This window comes from Echiichthys vipera (genome assembly GCF_963691815.1).
Source record: "Echiichthys vipera genome assembly, chromosome: 10".
Lineage (NCBI taxonomy): Eukaryota > Metazoa > Chordata > Actinopteri > Perciformes > Trachinidae > Echiichthys > Echiichthys vipera.
Genome location: NC_139835.1, coordinates 16149234 through 16171737, shown reverse-complemented (window position 1 = coordinate 16171737; position 22504 = coordinate 16149234). Strand labels below are relative to the sequence as shown.

The window sequence follows — 22504 nt, the reverse complement described above, 5'->3', positions numbered from 1 at the left end:
TATACTTGCTACACTTTAAGTAAGAAAAGAAAGGCCAATTCTATATTAAATAAGTCCCTTATATCATACTTAGGCTACCTGCTGACAGAAACACAAAGACACCAAAGCATGTGTCCGTACAAAGTCCTGAAAAAAAGGTTTACTGATATGATTTATTACACTACCTAATCGCTTTCCTTGATATTTGTTCTAAAGGACAAATGTCAGTTTCACTAATACTGAAAGTAACATTTACAGTATGTAGCTGAATGTATTAGGCATCAACAGCGTTTAGCCTCTCTGGAGCTCCATGTAAAAATAAAATGTGAAATTGCCCGTATTTGTTTGTTATTTAAAAATGTATTTAACCAGGGATAGAAGACTCATTGAGATTAAAAATCAGTCTTTCAAGACTATCCTGGCCAAGACAGGCAGCAGCGCATGTAACACAGTTTCAGACATAAACCAACCATATAATATTTAAAAATGGAAACAAAGAACACGTTACAGACCCGTAAGATATCAAAACTTTATTCAACATTCAAAACATCTAAAGCCAAATGCACCACCTGTCAACTTAAAACCATGATTTGTCTTTGTTTTGGTCACTTTTGGTGCTAAAAGGGCTTCACCTTTAAGTGTAGCAGCTAAGCCCTTAGATAAAGCTGAACTCACTGTTAATAAAGAAGAGGGTGCTTGTTTTTCCTCAAAGATTTTCTTTTGTTTCTTTTTGTCAGTTAAGTGGGTCTCATTGTTTAACTGCTCCTTTATTTGAGCGGAGCCCACATGGTAAAAATAGCTGAGCAGATGTAAAGTCATACTAATTAATGACCCTCTGATTAGATTTGTGATTTGATCCCAGGGTGTGACCCTATTTTCTTGCGCACTCTGAAGAAAACATTAACTCTACAGGCCAAAAATTGTAGCCCTAGAACTTGAAATAATAGAAAACACACTGATCTGTAGTTAGATTCTGCACTGACCCTGTCTTTCTCCATGTTAGCAGTGTGTTGTTGCACCATACCAGGGTTAGGAATAGACCAAAGGTGCTCGCTTTGATAAGCACATTAACTACCACTGAAGCCCCTAATGGAATAGACATGTTTTCAGGAGCGGCTACCAAATTAATCTATATCTGTCCAGTTTCCTCTTCCTGCTCTCCACATGTAACATCCTGCCATGTTTGAGCTCTGATAGCAGTATCTTCTCAACTCTGTTGCCTTCTGCTTCTCTTTCTGGCTTTTTTCCCTGCCGACATACTCTGTTGTCTCTCTTTAACTGACTCCCCGACTCCAAGTGTCCTCTATTTTCTCTCTAATCAAAGAAGAAAATGACATTCTCTTTTGGGTAAAGAGAGATCAACCTCTCAAGTCCTATTCCTGTACGCTGCTGTGAACTCTTCACCTCACGATGATGCCCTTTGGTTGCCTCTCCGTTGCATCCTGCCTCAGGGAAGAATAGCTGACTTGTTTTATTGGAAGGAGATGAGAGTCTGAGAATCCTGCCGGTTTTCTATCCTGCTCAATGATATTGTGTCATAGAGATTGTCTCTGTCACACAGAGACACATCTCGGATTGAGCGAGCCAGTAGATGATGTGTGTGTGTCTGTGTGTGTGTGGAGGAATTATTCATGAAGTTGAAAAGATGTGTCACGTATGTTTTCTTAAGCAGTTTAGCAGCAGCAGCCATTGGAATGAATTGAGTTTGAAGCAGTCCAGCAGCTCAGCTTGATATTCCAGTGTCAGCAGTTTATGCCTGCTGATGTGTGAAATAAACAATCTCTGCACTGTATTGTGGTTATAATAAATGCTCTATCCTTTAGATATGGATTCATTTTCAGTTTATCTTGCTCTGTTTTTATTGCGTAGCGAACATGTATAGATAACTTAACTCTTCTGTCTTTTTATGGTAATGAAGAACCCGACTACCCAGTCATTTTTCATAACCTGTACATGATATTGATAACAGTTATTTTATCTTTTTATGTCCCTTTTAATATTCTTTTTGTTTACAACTTGTCTCAGTGCTGCTCTTTTATTCAATCTGTCTGTGAAGTTAAATCATTGAAAACACTCTTTACTATGTACACCAGAAGTGTCCAAGTCTCGAGGAGCAGGGTTGGACACCCCTGGTGTAGACTTTGGGGCCTATCTGCTTAGGCAATATTAATAATCTGAATACCTACATTGAGTTACACCTGGAATCGCTTTCTAAGTTTATTTCAAGTCAAGTTTATTTATATAGCACATTTCATATGACAGGCGTAGACTCATTGTGCTTCAAAATAAAATAAAAAAGCTCATACATGAAAGAACCATACAAGAATAAGGTATTACATGAGGGCATAAAAGATAGCATAAAACAGGTATTACAAATAGAAAGGGAATAAAATAATAAAGTATTATTATTATTGTTAATAGGATATAATAAAAACAACGATCTGGATTCTTTCCAGTTAACCCCACACTTCAAGCCTACCAAAAAACGTGCAAAAGTGGATATGATTGCTTTTGAAAGACAACACTGTTGTAGCCAATCTTAGTTCCTGTGGTAGAGAATTCCAGAGAATAGGACCATAATCGAATGAAGGCACTGTTAGCTGATTTAAATATTTTATAGATATAGTGAGGAGACCTTTATTTGATGACCAAAAGGTTCTGCCTTGTGTATATTCAGTTAAAGCCCTTGAACATTTTGATTTGAATCTTAAACATTCTTCCATAACATAAACTATTCATAACTTAACAAGCATCAATTTAAGTAAAATAAAAAGAAAACACATCTAGCCATTATTTATCATAGAACACTTTTACATTTTTGGGTAATATGCTTGCTGGCTTTCTTGCATTACTCATTCTTTTACAGATTAAACAAACAAAGTATAACATATTAATTAATGGTTTAGAGATGCTGTTAGTAGAAATTTGACACCAAAGCAGGTCTAGCTGTCTCCCCATGTTTCCATTCAGCAGCAACATGTTTACAGTACTGGGGACACAGTGAGTATGAGTGATATCAAACTCTTGGTAATTATTATATTGGCCAAACACTTTTACTATTCCTTTGTGTTTTAACAGTCAAAAACTCAGCTAATCTGCTTTATCAGGACCGTGTGGCGTGGTTTGATCACATCTGAGTACAGTGACCAAACAACCCACCAACTGTCGTCAGATTCTGAATCAGGTGTTGCCAAATGGTGATTGGAGTACAGAAGTGTGCGGCATCACCTCTAACTCGTCCCCGCCCACAAACGCAGAAGTCTTTTGTGTTCAATAAACAAAACTGTTCTAACTTTAAATTGCCTATTCATGTCAGACTCACTCACAGTAAGAAGCCGATCGAGAAAATGTGATCATTCAGTAATTCTGCTTTGTGAGACCGGTTGAGGCGACTGTGTCTCAGGAGGTGGAGCGGTTGTCCATTAATCACAAGGTTGGCAGCTCGATCGCCAGCTTCTGTCCACATGTTGAATTGTACTTGAGCAAGACACTGAATCCTAAATTTCTCCTGATGGACAGACAATTTCCTTGCCTTGGGAGACAAATTATTAAGGTAGGAAAGCGTTATATTGTATAAATGCAGTCTATTTGCTGTGGCTTTTTTTCAAAAACAATTTGCTAAAATCCCCTCCCACCAAACTCTACACATCATAGTTATTGGAGAGGACGTGGTTTTTCTCAGGTGACCTGGATGCAGATGAATGGTCAAAAGATGGGGCGTAAAAAGATGGCAAGAAGATGGATGGTCACCATTATCTCCTGCAGGGAGTAAAGAGGGAGAGACGTGTCTGCTGAGTAATTCATGGACTCACTCTATCATTCCCTGGTTTTCTTCTCCCCTTCTTTTGTTTGCTCTCTAAACCCTCTGATTACAAAGTCAGTTTTAGTCCAGTGCTGCTGTTTGCTGGGAAACTGCCAAAGCCCTGGACGGTCATTGCGCTTGTTTTTCCTGCTCCCATTCAGCAAACATTTTCAAGGGAGCAGTGCAGGGTTGGTAGTTTAAGTGGTGCCTGGCTTGTTTATGGTTGTGTGTATTCCTGGAGAGAAAGGTTTGTGGCAGGTTTTAGGTGTTTGGAAGAAGAACGAGCAACATAAATGTAGCTACTTCTCAGTTTACATGTGTCAGATTTATTCTGTTTTCAATTGCTCTCTCTTATCTATATCCGATTATCTGCTCCTGTAGTGACCCAATTTCCCCATCATTAAAGATCCACCTTATCTAATCACTGTGTAAAGGTGTCATTTTACTCACTGTAGACCTGTACATAAAGAGGCGACCAGGCACAGTGCTGGTTGTTATCAATCTCATCCTTACCTGATGATTCTACAGTATTTTTTTATCAGCAGGGAGAGCCATTTCCTTTAAAACAGGTGCTTTTAATTTCTCCTTAAACTAATGACAAGACTGCAGTACACAATGTGATTAGGTATGTGCAGTACAGACAGAGAGGATGGAAACAAACACATTTTGTGTGTGAAAAGTTGCTCTTTCCCACATGATTTCATAAATGATTGTATGAGTTTCTCATTGGCTGCTGTTCACAGTAGATCCACAGTTATGACCTTATGCTGTACGCATCCTCGTGTTTGCTGCTGGTCTAGTGGTTAGAACTGTTGCCTCACAGTGAGAAGGTTTCAGGTTCGCATCCTGGCTGGGGCCTTTCTGTGTGGAGTTTGCATGTTCTTCCTGTGTCTGTGTGGGTGTTTTCCGGTTTCCCTCCCACAATCCAAAATACATGCACATTTTAGTTTAATTGATGACTCTAAAATTGCCCGTAGGTGTGAATGGTTGTCTGTCTCTGTTTGTCTCTATGTGCCCTGCGATAGACTGGCGTCCTGTCCAGAAGAAGATGAATGAATGAATGTAAGTAACAGGACTTGTAGCCTTAGCTAATATCCATGCACTCATACCACAATAAGTGAAACTAAATTCCATATCCATTTAATTTCTGCTGTTATGACATCGTTTTATATCCTAAAACCTGGAATTAGTAGTTTTGCACTCACGGTTCTCTCACCCCCTTTTTTGTTGTTGTTAGATGCCTCAAATTAACACAAGCTTAAGGGATTTTCACGTTTTTTTCTACCACAGTAAATACCCCACTTGTGAATTTTGAAGCTTTTCCATGTCTGCAAGTAAATGCGCCAATGCAGGTGGAGCGTCATGTTCAGTTGTCTGGTTCCAGTTCTAACTGTAACAGCAATTTTGTTATAAAATGTTTGCTATTTACTGCCCCTGATGGCAACCAAACACCAAGAATTTGTTGCCAATTTCTAAAAATGGTTGCCAATGGCAACTATTAATATTGAGCCCTGTTGGCCTACAAAAATATGTCATCCCTGCAATTCTCTATTGCCAAAGTGCATGGGTATTAATGTAATATTTGACCTAGATCCATAAGTATTATGCCTGTAAAACAATCAGGCCTAAATCAAGGTCACAGGCCTGTCTACACGGTGGGGCTAGTGGATAGCTTTGGTGGCAAGCAGTTTCATAAAACTTCGTTTTGGAACGTATGAGTGTACAGGAAACACCAGTGAGTTGGACTCCAGAATCTATTCAGGAAAGACCACCCAGTGCAGAGAACGACTTCTTATTGGCCCTGACTCATTCCTCTCTGTGGTCTCTTACTTTCACCACCAACTTATGAAGAAAGAACTTCCACTGGGCTTACTCAGTCAGTTCAGTCTATTGTCATTCAAAACCAAACATTTGATAAATGTAGAATCGCATTCGGCATTAAGAGCTTTGAGAACATGCAGGATTTAGGTCGATTACTGAAGGGACTTTGTGCAGTACATGGATGCTGGTTAGCTCTGTAATAGGATCCAAAAGAGAAGAATGTTGAGCCTTTGAGAGAGCTAGCTGGCTGCTGTAAAGTCCAGTTCTGAGATAAAGAGGCAGCTATGCCGTGCCCCTGCCACAGTGGAGGATAGAACGTGGAGGGTCATAAATATTTCAAGGGTGTGCCTTAGAGAAGAGTGGAGCTTCAGATTCTTGTGCCGCTCTCATATGCTTCTGCCTGTATATTCGAGTCACATGGAAGTGTGAGCATATTTGGTCCATTTACCTTTTGCTTGTGTCTCTTGTTAAGGTGCTCCCTTCAAATCACAGAGCTGTGTTTCCTTTTAGCCCAACAATGATCCACAGTGCCAGTTATTGTCTTGGCGATTCCACTAAATTGTGTTTTCTTTACAGTGCTCTTCAACGTCCTGCCTCTGTCGTTATGGGACCCATGCATATTTAATGGAATGGTATTGTAATATGTAGAAATATTTTTTTTCCCTTTTTGTTTCTTCAAGCGTGGATGAGTCTACAGAGTAAGATTTTTTTGCGCAGTTATTTTGGTGTCCCTGTTGTTTTCCATGTTGGAACTGTTCATTTAATATTATTAATATTGGTTATCGTTATCAGTTGATCTATTTTTTTTTACCCCATTAACTATTAACCAATGTAGTGTTTACAATTGAAAAAAATATGGCACAATCTTATTAACGAACACAAAGGTATTCATACAACAGTTGTATGAATGGAGAAAAGAATGCATCTAATTTTAGAAGCAGTGAATATTTATCAACAATCATTTTTGCTCTACTTACATTTTTACATGATTAGCATGTGCACTGACTAATTGTTTCAGTAATGATTGATTTGAATTCCCACCTACTTTGTGGAAGTATCGTAAAGGTTTTCGGTAAAGAGGGATTTTAAAGTTTGTTCTGAAACTTGAGACTCCAAAATGTTTTCCTCTCTGTGTGCATGCCAAAAAAATATCACATTTCATTCTCTCTCAATTGATTCAAACATGAAGTGACTTACTGGTACTATTTCAGCAGTGTTATCGCAGAAAGCGCTTTATTGCAGTGGTTACAATTGATGGCACAAATCGCTGCACAATTTGATTACACTGCCACTCTCCTACAGTCCCCAGCTTGTGACAAACCGCAGCATTTTCTAATATACTATGTAAGAAAGAACAACACCTAAAAGAGAAGAGTATCTTTCACATAGTATAAGTGACGTTTAATCGACACGTCATGCATTATTTTACTTTGGTCAGACATGGACCCGTGTAAACTGTCAAACACAGCTAGCTGTACAATTCCTTTTTTTGTGGGAAAAACACGGTAAAAATCAATTATTCCCCATAATTTGTTCCCATACTTTACAGAGAAATGAAATACCATAAACTTAAGGACATTAACCACATATAATGTATGCTGGCTGAATTTGTAGCTAACAATCTCTCAACCGGTTCATTCATGTACAGAGAGTATTACTATCCACATTTATTTTGAGTGGTATTATTGTCAATTTAATATTACTGCTGGCCTGGGTACACTACCATATCAAACTTCTATTAAGCCGTTTGCTCATATCAACTCAGGAGAGTGTCGGACCAATCAGATGTGGACATTGTCCGAAGTTGCCCTTTTACACATGCAGCACACAATAGGAGATTGTGATAAGTTCTCACTTCCTGAAAATATTTTGTTTGGTTTAGGCCTTGGAAGAGTGCAGAAGGTAGGCCATGACATAGATTACACCGCAGTCATATAACCGGTTCATGATTTGGTCATAAACATTAAAATCTCTTTTCGTTCCTTTAATTTGTCCGACGACTTCCGCATCGGCCCTTAGAAGTTTCAGAATCTCTCCCAGTTAGAAATTTCCCTTGCTTTCCTTGTGTAAATCACCCTTCTTCTTCACCCTTGCATGTTTTTTTTTTATTTCGGTGTTGAGCGGGCCACGTAATAGAAACACCATCAACATACCCACATTCATACCAGGACTCAATTGGACATTAGACATACTTTGGACTAGCAAGCTAGCAGGGTAAAGTCTGTTTAATGTTGAATCCAAATGATTCTGACATTTGTGTTCGCATATACAGCTCTGCTGGGAAATGTCGAGGTAATTTCAGGTTTGCAGTGCGTGTGAAAGGGTCTTCATTTTGTTATGAGGCTAATAAATACATTTGAGCCCCAGATCATGGACTCTGCCTTAGCATTGGCCAACACCCAATACTTGGCTCCTATATGTCTCCCTGCATTGTTCTGTAGTCTTAAGTCTCCTGCAATTGAGTTCTATTAACTTTTTAAATCACATGGCTGCATAGAACCAGAGAACTGGTCCTTTGCTAAGACAACAGTAGAAAGATAGTGCCAGCCTCCCGCTAGGCTACCATACTGTCCATCCTGCTACAGAGAGACCACTGGGAGCTATGAGTGGCCAGACGGTGCTTTTGTAAGCGCTCAACCAATATTGAAAGAAGGTGTGAAAACCATTTTGAAAAACGTAATAAATATCTCGTCATGTTTCAGAATATTTTCTTTGTCATAATGGGTGTCATAGTGGTTTCTGCAAGAGAGAAGGCATGTGCTTTGGAGAGCAGGGCAGTGCAGCAGGCACCCGCGCCAGGAAGATCTGCTGACCAAACTGCTGCATAACCCACTTCAAGGACATATGACAAAATTCACTCTGCTCTGTGCACTGCATTCTTCTGCCCAGCAAAGGTTTTGTTCTGCCTTCATCAGCTTTCCGCTGTAAATTCTTTGCTTGCTGTCCATTCACCTGTGTGTGCGCGTGCTTGTGCGTGTGCGTGTGCGTGTGCGTGTGCGTGTGTGTGTGTGTGTGTTCCCTCAACCTCTCTGTGCCCATCTGGTAGAGACAGAAGCTTAGCATGGGAGTTGGAAGCTAAGGAGCCCCCCTCCAGCTAACACCACAGCTCAGTCTGTCCTCTCTCTGGTCCAATCACAGTCACATTAACACACATACAGAATCCTCCGCAGATAGCCGAATTCTCTATAAATGCTACAATGCACCTCTAAAAGATTAATAATCAGCCTTAAGAGCGTACCTATTATTATTGCTTACTGTATAAGTGAAGTTAATTCACAATATTTGTACTGCAGGTGCTGAGTGAATTGCTTGCAGAGGATAGAAGCGGGCTGCGAGGTCCCAGAGCTGTGCAGCGAGCCATTATAGCCCAAAGGAAAAAAAAAAAACAAGAACAACCTCCATTTCATCTATCTTGATTGTCATGATTATTTATTCTCAGCTTTTTTCATTCAATATTTATTTCTGCTTTCATCGCTGAAACGTAATACACATTACCAAACAGTGAAGCCATACTAACAGCATACCCATATGCTCTTTCACGCATTCATTCTGTAGCATTAATGCTGTACATTATCTTGACTGCACTGCCTCTCAATTACTTTCAAACACTCATCAACTCCTGAACACTTTGTAATTGCTTTACACACTTAAGCAAAAGAGTGTCACACATGCCAGATCTGGTGTTATGCATTCCTGTAGTGTTCACGTCATAATAAAGAGTGGAACATCATCCAACAAGCTAACTGTTTATAATAAAAGCTTCCATCACCTCAAGAGGCATCACAGAAGCTTCTGATTGTCTATCAAATCATCTGCTCCGTCTCGTCAAAGTGTTGATTATATTGCTGATTGGAATCTCAGTTAAAAAAGCTGCCAATGACAGGAGTTGGCGTTGTTTAATTAAAATAAGTGATGATAATTAATTCCAGAGTGGTGGTGTAATGATGTACTGGTCAGTGACATCAACACCTATTAGCCTCTGTTGACCTTCCTTGGCCAGAAGCTAGCAGAGGTCGGCCTGCACTGTATGACAGGCTCATGTTGAGTCTGCCAGCAAGCAGCCCTCAGTGAAAGTGTGGAGAAACCCCTACACAGGGGAACTTTTAAGAAACCTACAGTGCTTACAGTAGATAGGGTCATCTTTTTTTGCCAGGAAATGTATTGCTCTTATTGTTTTTGCCAAGACTGATGCCCAATCACATTGCTCTGACTACAGTGTAAAACAAGAAAAATTATTTTCACATTTGACATTTATTTTCTTTGAAATTGAAAAAAAAAAACAGCAGTGAGACCGGAGAGATGTCTGAGACCATAAACAAGTTGATTTTTTTTTGTTTGTTCAATCACTGTCTAGGCCTACTCAGGTGTGATGTGCAGTTCAAAGACAAACAGAACCCTTTGTAGCAGCAGCAGTCTGCATTGTGAGCCTTCCTGGTGGAAAACAAACAGACAGAAAATGTCTGGAATGTGCTGTGACCTATCAACTTAACCATGAGGAGAGGGGTTTCCAAATCCCCACCACTGCTGCAGGGCACAACTACACCCAGCAAACAGGCACATGGCATAGCAGGTTGCCCCAGCCTTTGAAAAGAACAAGGCCAAGTCCCCCCTCCTCCTCTTAACGTCTTTCCCTTAGGTGTCCCAGTGGAATATGGGAGGGAAGGAATAAAATAGAACTATGTGAGTTTTTATATTGTGGGGCTAAAGCCAGGCTTTATTTAGATTTAAAACTTAACTCGGCTCACCAGAAAATGTGTTTTCAGTCTGTGTTCTCCAAGCAAGCGGACTGTTTTAGGCGAGCTCTGCTGATGTCGCCCTCCAGAGACTTTTCCAAGTGTGTTATTCAAAGTGTACCTGTATAGCCGGAAAGAAAGGAGGGACGCAAAGCTAGGGCAAGTCAGAACTGAATTTAAAGCTCCTAAGGCATAACTGACAAAGCGTTGAGTATCTTTTTGCATATAACAATTACTTACTAATGTGTATGTCTGTAAAACATAAGTTGTAAATCATCTTGATAAACATCCAAACTGTTTTTCACAAGACAGTTCCTGGTTCTGCATTTAAGAGCTAATGCATATGTAAATTTGAAGCACGCTGAGATATATACCCTTTTTTGAAGATTATCTTGTGGGCTTTCTGCCTTTCATGATAGATGCTGCTTAAGGTAGACGAGAAAGGGTCACAGGTCAGATTTGAATCCTGGGCCTCTACGGTAAGGACTTTTTTGTACGGTTGATTCAACGGTTTTAGTTTATTACAACTTGCAATTTCTTGCATTATTTCATCATTCATCATTGGTAATAACTGTACTCATTTAGTTAATGGCTGAGACCGGAGCAGGCGGAGATATCATTAACATGAAATCAGACAGGGAAAAAAACACAAGCATTCAGAGGTTTAAATAAACTCATTTGTTAAGGTTGTTTAAACTTGTTTGTAAGAGAAAACCTAGGTAAATTCTAATATTATTACCAAAACTGTCCACAGACTTAGCCACACTTACCATAGCTGTGCCCATGAACAGTCATATGCAGAGAGTGAGAGAGGGTGAGAGAGGGTGAGAGAGGGTGAGAGAGAGTGAGAGAGAGTGAGAGAGAGTGAGGGAGAGAGAGAGAGGGAGAGAGAAGGAGAGGGAGGGAGAGGGAGAGAGAGAGAGATGCTGACCCGTGACTCTGCTTTGCAGAGAGAGTTGTAACTGAAGTGCCTGCCTGAATGCATGTATGATACATTGTGATTGTTATTAAATAAATTCTGATATATATAATATCGATCTTTATTTTATCTCCCCTCTGAAGATTTGGATACAGTGGTTGATCAGAGACAGTTTCTTGATGAAAGCAAATTAGTGCTATTCCACCTGGCCTCTGAGCAGCCTTATGTCTTTCCCTTAGTTTCCTAAAACATATATTTTTATTCTTTAAATTCAACATGGTTTCAGTGGCCTTTTTATAGTCAGGTAAGCCTTCCTATCCAAGGAGATTGCATCCAATCTCCATTCCTGAGTAATGATGTATGAACTCTCATACTATGCATGTTCAAAGTCTAATCACTGTAATGTTTTCTCTGGCGCTACCACCACCAGATGTTTGGAATGATAAGACGTTCAGAGGATCGTTTTCTACTTTAGACTGCCTCTGATGAGCTTTTCTGAACCAAGCTTCTTACCTTTCATTGCATTGAACTTTACTTTGAAACTGAGGGTTTTTATTCTCATTTTCCATAGTCATGTGGCATTGGTTATGAGCAGTGTCCAAAATCTACCCCCCTCGAAGTGCCCAACACTTTCAAACCTTGACAATCTGTACTGATCTACGTACAGTATTAGCCTTCTGAATACATTGATGAAACACACTTTGTTTTCACTGCAATCAACACATTTTTGCTGCTTGTCAATGTCAACACACCCTAAAGAGTTTGAATAACCTTCTTACACAATGGTTCTTGTGGAATCCCAGACGCTTGCGGAGGAACAATGACATGGATTCAACTTTAAGCTGACCTGTAATCTAATATACCACACACACACACACACACACACACACACACACACACACACACACACACACACACACACACACACACACACACACACACACACACACACACACACACACACACACACACAATAAATGCACCCGTCACGTCACGTCCCAGTGCTCTTACTCACAACATTCTTGACATAGAGGTCACAGGCCTCTGCAGACTGCGGTCGATGCTCATGGCTGTGGTCCCGTAACGTGTGTGCAACTCGCCTTATGATGACAGTTGGAGCTCAGTTGTTGAATGTCAGAAGCCTGTTCTTCATTCCTATCATCCCTCTCTCCGTTGTCCCCTTTGCCTCCATCGAAGAACCTCATTAGGCAGCCAAGTACAATAAGACACCCAACTTTCATAAACTTGTAGGTACCTGCGATTCTTTACAGTGTGTGGGCTTAGGTCAAGTATGTAGACAGTAGTGTGTTGTCTGTGTGTGTTCTGCAGGTGTGTGTATTTTTGTACGTTAGGATACAAGCAATGATTATTCATATATTCATGTGAGTCACTGTCATAATTCTACATTTTGAGTCTTTATTTTAAAGTTGCTTGGGCTTGTGGTGGTCTAAACATCAACAAAGCAACAGTGAGAATGAAATAGTTCATGATTCAACAGTTTCAATAATATAATGCCAAATGATAATTGCAGTGATGCCAAATACAGTATAATGTACACGCTGACTTCTGGCTGTCATTAGGAGGGAGAAGCAGTCAAGTCAAATCCCAGCTGTGGGGAGGTCTCCTAGTGTGTCATGCCCCTTATACCACACACACACACACACACACACACACACACACACACACACACACACACACACACACACACACACACACACACACACACACACATAATCTTGATTGTAGACTTTCTCCTACGGCTTACTTCTGCAGCCTCCTGTTCGTAGCATGATTTGTAATTGTGTGGAATGCGGAGAGGAGAGAGGAGTAATAGCAGTTCCTGCACAACTGCCATCTGATGGAGATCAATAGGACTAAAACGGGAAAGATTTACACAACAAAGGCTTCCTGTCAATGCAAAGAACTCATCACCTTATTTACAACTGAACCTGTAAATGAATGCTCGTTCTCAACTTGTGCATCTCGTCTTTGGATTATTGAATACTGTGAGTTCATCGTCAAAATGTCCTTCTTTTTCTATTTTTGCCTTTTGTGTAAGGAGAAAAGTATCTTTAACTCTTGAAAAATGTTTGAATGAATATCACGTTGACGAAGCTAAGCTGTTGAAAATGTATTGAAAACCAGTCTGGGAACCAGTCTCTTTCTATTTAAAGATGACATGCCGTTCAGACTTACAGTTTGGTCTGGTTTTCTGAGGTTAAAGTCAGTCCTTCCAAGTCAAATCTATAAAGAGAGTTGTATTTACGTGTCTGTGTCCGGAGGGTCAGCTGAGGGAGAAGAAAAAGGAGAAGAGGAGTGGGAGGAATAATGAGGCCTGGATTTAAATATTCCCTTACACAGAAACAGATGGATTGCGTCCGACATCAGGGAACTCAACATTGACCAATTATTAATATTGCTTGTTTTGAACCTGTTTGTACCAGATGTATTTGCTTCTCCACATACACACAGACCAGGGAAAACACAAGAAACTATTTCACTTGTGTCCTTTTTTAGATGCCTTACTCCTGATTATAGTCATCCTGATGAAGTAAATACCATGTTGAAATAAAAGCTAAGAATTAAGGCTATGTAATCGCAAACACTGGCTATGTGTGCGTGTGTGTGCATGTGCGTGCGTGTGCATGCATGTGTGTGCGTGTGTGTGTTTGGGCGTATATCAGCCTATTTTTGAAGAGGAGTTTGCAATCATCAGTGCTTTTTGTACATGCAGTATTGATCTAGCCTGGCAGAGTTGTAAAAATACATTATTTTTTGGTCATTACGGCAACAGTAGAGCTGGCTCACCTTATTCCATCAGTCAGACTTCTGGAAATTAAATGCTTTATGCTATTTTCTGGCTTTTCGTGGCATTGCGTACAGCACAAAAACATAAAAGGGTAGTTCTTTTAATTCTCTTGATATGGTCTTCTGTTTTTATTTACCATTTTGAAAGAGCTCTGCTAATAAAAATCATTAAGAATACCTCCAACATCTGCATCGTCTTCTGGAAGTGCTGTGAAGATGAACTCTCTGCAGGCCTCAGCAGTGTCATCCTCAAGGCTTTGACCTCTGACCCACTGCTACTGATGCTGCATCAGGATGAGTGCTGTATCCCCTGCAGGTCACAGAAGACGAATGAGCAGCAGGGCTGCCATAAATCTGCACTTTCCCTTTAGGGCAAAAGGAATTGTCCACCGGTTAGAGACCATGTGCTATCGCTGACAATCACATGGGACCCCTGACTCTGCTCTGTTCTGTGTTTTTAAGTCGGCAGGCTTTGCACATGTGTGTGTGTCCACATAAATACGCACACACATACTTCCACCCCCCTTTCCTCGTGTCACAGCCTGTTTGTTGAATTAGGCCTTGGGTTTGGCCCTTGGATTACATGTGTGTGAGGAGGATAAGTGCAAAAGCAGACCCCAATGCTGTCCGCCCTGTCTGTCTCTCTCCTGAACTGACCATTTATTCTTGTTCTCTGTCTTTTTTATGTAAGGAGTGGTGAAGGGTTTTGAAGCACTGAATGCCTTGCTCAGTGAAAAATGCTATTACAAGATTTAGCCGGGACAAGAGTTTGTTTTTGTCTTGGAATCAACTCCACTTGTTTTTGAAGTGTCAGCTAACGAGTTACACCCCACTGTTTGCAATCTAACACTGGTTCCATAAATACAGGACATGTTGTCTAGTAAAATGGATTGGGATTTAGTAATTTCATTTTTGGAGATGTTGGATGTTACAGAAGTTTATGCATTCTTGCGGTGAAGCCTTTGACTAGATCCTCAAGAATGGTCAATGATTTCTTAGGTTTGAAATGAATATATTTAGTTCACCACATGTTTCGTTACTGTTGGAGAACCATCCACACAGTGTCAGCCACACCGCCATTTTACTTCATTTACTTTAAATTTTTCTGGCACTCATAAGTTACTTCTACACAAAAAGCTTTATCTCTTGCTCCAAGTAGATTGAAAATAAGGCAAAGAATTGCAAACATTGACACAACTTAACATAATAAACTCACGGCCCTTCGTGCTTGTTACTATTTAATTTCCCTAGCGAGGCGGAGGCTTCACCACATCAACTAATAGAGGCCGATTAGCCTGCAGTGGAGTTGGCAGACAGTATCAGCTGGCTAGTGTTACTAAGCAAGAACAATATCATCACAGCTGACTCTTGCCTCGCCTTATCTTCCACGTGTCCTGGAAGAACAGTGAGCAGCCGTGCCGCTGCCTGGTTCGAAAGGCTGCCTGACTTTGAATTGTGGGCGTATGTGGAATGTGTGGCTGGAAAAAGGCCTGGGAGGGCTTTGAGAAATTTTTAGAACAAGCATATTATTCAGTTGTTTTCCCCATGTATGGGGAGGCGGTGAGAGCTGGCAGAATACCTCAGGCAGCTGGTGAAATGGACTTCAGGCTGTTGTCTGTTTGACAGACGTGAGCAAACAAGCCCCTGTGGTTGCTGTTATTCTGTTTGTTTGTTTGTTTGCTTGCATGATATAACACCCATTACATCTGTGGGATTGTTCACCCACAAAGTCATTTCTCTGAAGGTACTTCCCAAGGTTTTGAAGTCCTTTATCATGTTTGTCAGAATGAAGATTTACATACATTTTCCCAGAGGCACATTACTACAAGAGTGTATTAGGGCTATTGTAGGGGGAAAAAGGTGAGCTGGGGGAGGGGTGGGGGTGTATTATTCTGAGAAGAAAACTTGGATATTCTCTGAGATTAAAGTGGTAAATTTATGTGGAAAAACTCTCATTTCTGACTTTTTTTTTTTAAGTTGAATTTACAATGAGCTTATAAAGTCATGAATTTGCAAGGATCACCTACAATGGCCCTAATACGCTATCGTACATTACTGCATGTTACTGCAGCACAGATGTTCTGAATCCGTCTCCTTTTCTCTCTTCTCTCCCTGACACCATTTAAATAGCATGAGGCTGGAATCTACTCTTTTCTGGGTTCATTTCTTTCTGTCTGCCTGTCAGATTCCTCTCTGTGAGGCTCACCCAAGGGTTTGACCACTGACAATAATACTTGAGGTTTCACAGGGGGAGGATATTTATTGAGGGGCTGGAGGATGGAGAAGCAAAGCGAGAGACAGACCGAGGGAGACTGTGAAAAATGGAGTAAGAGCAGGCAGTTAGAGCGATCATGAAACATGTGGAAGTAAAGGATAGAGGGAAGATAACAAGACAGAGAGACAAAGTAGAACAAGGAATGAGTGTGAGAGAGTTGGAATAAGATAATATCTCTTCAACATGGTAAGAAAAGAAAACATGCTGCAGGAGGTTTGGCCTATATACCGTACAAGGATAGAATATACATTTTTCTTTCTTCTGAGATTTTGCTCTGCCATTTATAAAATAGAAGATATCCCTTTGGAATTTCTGGTTGTTTTTGACCATTGGGGGCGATATTGCTAATCAATAACCACAACTGTTTTTGGCAAAGGACTTGAATGGGATTCATTTATTCACAAGATACAGAGGTGTGTGTTACAGACCAAGCCTACAGGCTATGTCAGCTATGGGATCGGCCTGTCAATGTTTCACTTTCAGCTCAGGTACAGCATTTCCCAGTGAAAGAAGATGAGAAAGGTGGTCTTAAAGCAATGCTGAGAAGCTCCAAATCACACAGCTCACTGTAAAATGATAAGGCTGTAAAAAAGATCTCTCCCTGGATGGTTAAATTACCTCAGCCACCAAGCAGGTGTAGTAGCGATAGTGTCAGTTTGCACACTGTCACAGCTGAGAGGAGCCAACAGGTCCTTTTGATGTTGACATTAGATGTTAAACTGATACTCTGCCTTTTCGAGTATCAGTATGGTAAAAGTATCTGTGGTTAGTTCAAATTCAGTCACCAGTGAGATTTCTCACAGTTCGTGAGCCAGTAGGGTTGATCTGTACCATTGGAGGGGAATAAAGGTCATGGTGATTTTTTAGTCTGGTATAGATCCTTAGATTAGAGTTAGAAAATATGTGCTAGCATAGCACCAGTAGTAGCTTTATTTCCGCTGTCAAGCATTTTATAACACTACATAATTAAATAATAATTTCTGAAAACAACACAAACAACACTTCTGAAAAAATGTGAATAAAAAAATACAACACATATTAATCTTGTGGTAGTTTGTCACCATGCTAGCACAGTTCAAGCACTTTTAAACTGCAGTGTTAAACATTCTACAGTGAGAACTATTTGGTGGCCTACAGTGACCAATTTAAGTAGAGTGTATTATTTAATTTTTAGGAAAAAAATCAATAAAAACCCTAGGACATAGTATAATCATTGATTTGTAGATAATTTATACAGGAATTCAAATTTATGTCTTTAAGCAGGGGTTCCCTTAAAAAGCTAGAAACTAGAGGACCATCGATTGGCACCAACCATGACACACATGTCAGGAAGAAAGCTAAATTATGATCCAAAGGTGAGCAAAATTTTGGCAAGGCAAAAACTGGCATGGCCAAGATATCGGGATGTAAATGGATTCTCTGGGTACCCATGAGTCTCCGCTTTAAAGACATGCCCACTTTATGCTTATCCCATGCAGTCTAGGGCAAAAAACATACATTTTTTCTCATAACACAATTATTATATGATTATTTTCAAAGATACTAAAGAGTATTTGAATTGCATAAATGTGGTATGACTAGAAAACTGAGACTCTTCAATGAGCCCAGTTGTATTCATGTGTGATGGAGAACATTTTTTGAAACTTGAGCTCACTGTATAAATGAATAGTGTCATGAAACTCTACAAACAGACTAGAAACAAATTTCAAAGAGAAAGGTTCAATGATAAGAGAGAATTATCAGTGAATGCTGTACAGGTTGATAGGTTTTGAATAGTGTGTTTTGGCATTTGGTTATTAGTCAAGTGATACCACTAATGCAGTGCTATCACATATGCTGTGTACCAAATCGCGCACTGCAGTGAGTGTACTGACATTCGTGCACCGTGTGCCCTATGTACTGACACGATCAGTACACTCAATTACCCCAGTGAGGGCTGTCTGAAATCAGACACTGCCGCCCCGCACTTACCGGAAATGACGATCGTATTTCTTCTTCTGTTTATTTTTCCAAAAGCTTTTCCATCAACTCTCCTGACTCAGCACACCGCCAAAAATCCTTGTGATCCTTTTTTTTTACATTTACAAAGTAAATCTAGTTGTTACCCCTCCGTTGCGCTGTTGTTCCGCCATTTTCCAGTTTGAAGTTAGCCCCGCCTCTTCCGCTATGTAGACAAAATGGCGGCTATTAAGTGCAGTGAGGTTTGGCCTTTTTTGAGTGTGCGACCTTGAGAAATGCAGTACACTGCATTTTACCGACTTCCGGTGTGAACGCACTTCCAGCCTCAAAAAAGCCAGTTTGAGAGTGGAATTGCGCGATTTGGGACACAACAATAGTTTCTAGCACTATAAGAAGTATTTTATGGTGGATTTATTTTTTATGAAACATTATTATGCCTGTTAAGCTTTAGGGAAAAAAGAGAAGCCACATTACACAGAAATAACTGCATATTTAATGAATGAACGGATTGCCTAAATCAGCTTATAGGAACTACATCAATACTAAAATGGGATGAGCAAGGATCTGTCTGATTCAGCTGAGCAGGATATTGAATGATCGATCTATCCCATGTTCCTTTCGCAAGCAATTATTTAGAGTAGCACATTGCAATGTCAGGGGAAAAAAATAAAGCTTTCTGAGTCTTTACACAGTCGAGACAACCAGCCCCAAAAGGGTCACAATCAAGTCCACAGCAGTGCCAGAAAATAACTCTGCCCTGCAGGTTAGACACCAAGCTGAAGTCAGTTTGATAATCACCATTTGGAACAAACCCCATAGACTTTGCAGTGAATTGAAGTCAGTTTGATAAGTTCTTATTGACCAAAAAGGTCTTGTGTCATCAAAGGCTTTGATCAACTGGGGTTTGGGGACAGCACTTATCCACTCCACTAACCAATTTCCTGACCTGTTCAGGGTGTACACTTTAGGCCTTTAGCATTTCGTTCAGTGTACGCTGGGTTAGGTTCCAGTAGGTTTTGATAATGTATGGATGGATGGATGGATGGATGGATAGATGGATGGATGGATGAATTGGTGCAGCATCAGAGTAAAGTGTAGTTGTAACCTTGCATACTCAAGTTAAAGTCAAATTAAAAACAATATATGCAAGTGTTAGGCAAAATTGTGAGCCAGCTAGGTCCCATTGCACTCACTATTGGTCCCACAGCATTTGTTTACTACTAAATGTAATGAGCCTCCAGGTCACAGGGGACCACTTTCACTCTAGTTCTCTTGCCATTCAGGCCATTTATGTGCTTCCTTTCTCCAGATAAGGCCTTTATCCTGGCCCGGGGATGTGTGACTGAGCAGCCATGCATCTTCAGCGTGGACAAGAATTTTCCTTTTAAGAAGCTGTAATTTTTCCCCTGCTTACCTCAGTCATGCTGCCAGTGAACTGTTTGGAGTTTATGCATGTATGTGTGTGTATGAACATGGAAAGTGGATCATGTGTGTCCTGTGATTGCAGATTGGAATGTGTGTTGTGTTAGCATCTGCAAGCAAAGCACAGTCACAGGTCAGCAAGTCTCTCTCTCTCTCTCTCTCTCTCTCTCTCTCTCTCTCTCTCTCTCTCTCTCTCTCTCTCTCTCTCTCTCTCTCTCTCTCTCTCTCTCTCTCTCTCTCTCTATCTCTCTCTGGGCAGCTTGCCTGCAGAGGGGAGTGGTGAGGCTAACGCTGCCTTCCAAAGAATCACTGCACTTGTGTCCTCTTTGTCCTTCAATACGTAGCAAGGCCCTTCTGAGTAACTGATGAGTCATTGTGTGGATGTCGCTTTTATAATTATGTAATTATTAGTACTACCATTGAATAGTAATGCTAAGGTGAAGGCATTAAAGGATGTCTTCCACTGACTCAGAGGAAGCAAAGCATTTCTTTCCCTTCTGGCAGTTTATTTCTCTTAAATGTAAGAAGCCATGTTGACAGCTGAGAGGTAAAGCAAGGACAGTCACCTGCGGCCATAAGCTCTGTGTGTTGTTGGACTCTGGCTTTGTGGACTTTATGGTATTAACTGGCACTTTTAATATTATTTTTATGGCATTGCAAGCGACTCAGGAGTAATCATCTGTTACAGCACAGGGTCCTGGGCTGAAAACTTATCTTCTGGTTGTCATATAGTGTTCAGTCAACCAAAAGATCAGTCCTGAAGCCAAAACAAAACACACAAGGTTCATCCTCAAGTGAAATGCCACCTATTTTAAATGCATTTAAATCACATTATTTAGGCTACATCCTGAAATTCCTTTGAGAATCCTTTAAGGTATTGCGCTGAAGTGGACACTGTCCATGCTGCGACTTCATTCATAAGACATATTTCTGTCTGTTTGGGCGGTTGACAGTGCAGTAAAGTCTTTTCGGATGAGGAGTTCGCTGTGTGGTAACCAGTGTAAACACTGTTATCAGGCAGACTGCAGGAGGAAGTGTCCGTCATCAGCTGAGCGATCGAACCCGGGCTCTCCGTCACGCTGGTATTTCCGACTTCTGGACGCTGGACCCTGTTCCCTTTTTGAAAGTCAGATATTAAAGGTTGTGCGCTGATGAGCATGTTTTTCTATGTTTACACTTAAATAATTTCATTGCCTCTACTGCAGGACTCAGAAAACAACAGTCTACTTTTCTATTTTCCTTCTTAAGTTCCAGTTTTAAATTTATCTTGAACAAAATCTGTTGTGTGTGGCATTTACAAAGCGTTTTAATGGTGTTATTTTTCCTGTAAAAACAAATGTATTTAATCCTGATGTCAAAGTCATACATTAAATCAAACTGAAATTAGTTTGGCTTGTTCACTCCTATGCACTTCAAACCAATGGCAGCCTCTTATTTCTTTACCTTCATTCAGATGCTCACTTTATAGCCGTTTGACTCCTTTCACTGTCCACGTGCTATGGTCATACGTGACACTTGCAGAGCTACAGGCCTTTTTTCTTCTTTTTTTTCAGCTTCGGTCAGGGGCCATCGGCTTCAAAAGAGTCTTTGGCCTGAGGATGACCTTTAATGCCGGTCCTACACAATTATACCTCCAAGCTGAGTCCCCTCATAGCTGCTAAACTAAAGGTGACTCACTTTGCAGCGACACCAAATTATCCAAAGGTCAATGAGGTCACACCTGGCAGGCAGCCTGGCTTTATGACATTAGTTGTGTACTGTATGGCGTGGCAGTGAGCGCATGGGACTGAAACAGAGAGAGGGAGAGAAGCTGCTGGGGATTAATGTTATTGAATTCTGGTAGGAGAGATTAATGGAACAGTGGTTTCATTAGGATCAAGAGCATAAAACTGTATTACTGTATCCTCCACTTGAGAGACGACAGTGATTGTATTATAGCCTCTTATATTCTTCCTTTACAGTATATCTTTCCTATATTTTCAATGAGTCAGCCAAGGCCAAACAAAAGACAGTTTCCATTTTCTCACTTGTAGCTCGAGGAGTCTGGGATGGAGGTTAGACTTCTGAAAGATGAGACGAAGCTACGAAACTCCCTTCAGGACACCAAGAACGCACACCTTCATTTTTTTTAGTGTTCATTTGAAAGACATAAAGGATGGACATGAAGACAGATGGTTAGATGAAGAAATACAAGAAGACAAGCTGAGAGAAAGAATAGACACAGGGAAACGGAGAGAAAGACAAAAAAATAAAGCCCAGTGATCTCTATTGTGTGAAGTTATACAAGGCAGATCTCCAGCCTGCCTTTACCCTGATGTCATCTAACATATCTTTGACCTCAACCAGCATCTTGCCGAGCTCCGTAGGACCAAATGGTATGGCATCCAGATGACTGATTTGCAAAGCTATCCAATGAGGTAGTGCTTTCTTAAAGCTTTTTTGTATGGAACCTCTCTTACCATACATGGTCACAGTGAATAATTTGTTCCCTACAGATAATGAAAGAAAGGAGGAACCATCTGTATTAGACCCTATGAGGTCAGAAAATATGATTCAGTTGTTCATCCTGCGGGGAAGTCAATTTATAGGAGCAGCGTAAAAACACCACTAAGCGGCACTTAGCCTAGTTTAATTAGCAACTTGACCTTAATAAACAAATGAGTTCATTTGTTACAGACTTTTGGATAGGCAACCTGCATTGAATCTAACAAATTTGGTGTTAAGAATTCGGTACCTGTACCCAACAGTGCTTATTTTCACTACTATTTATCATAAGACCAGCGTTA

The 22504-nt window shown here is 40.5% G+C and overlaps 1 protein-coding gene across 7 annotated transcripts in view; it reads left to right on the top strand.

Moving 5' to 3' along the window:
- Positions 1 to 22504, top strand: part of dip2a (disco-interacting protein 2 homolog A) — an 83748-nt gene that overhangs the window by 1356 nt on the left and 59888 nt on the right. The window lies entirely within an intron of this gene.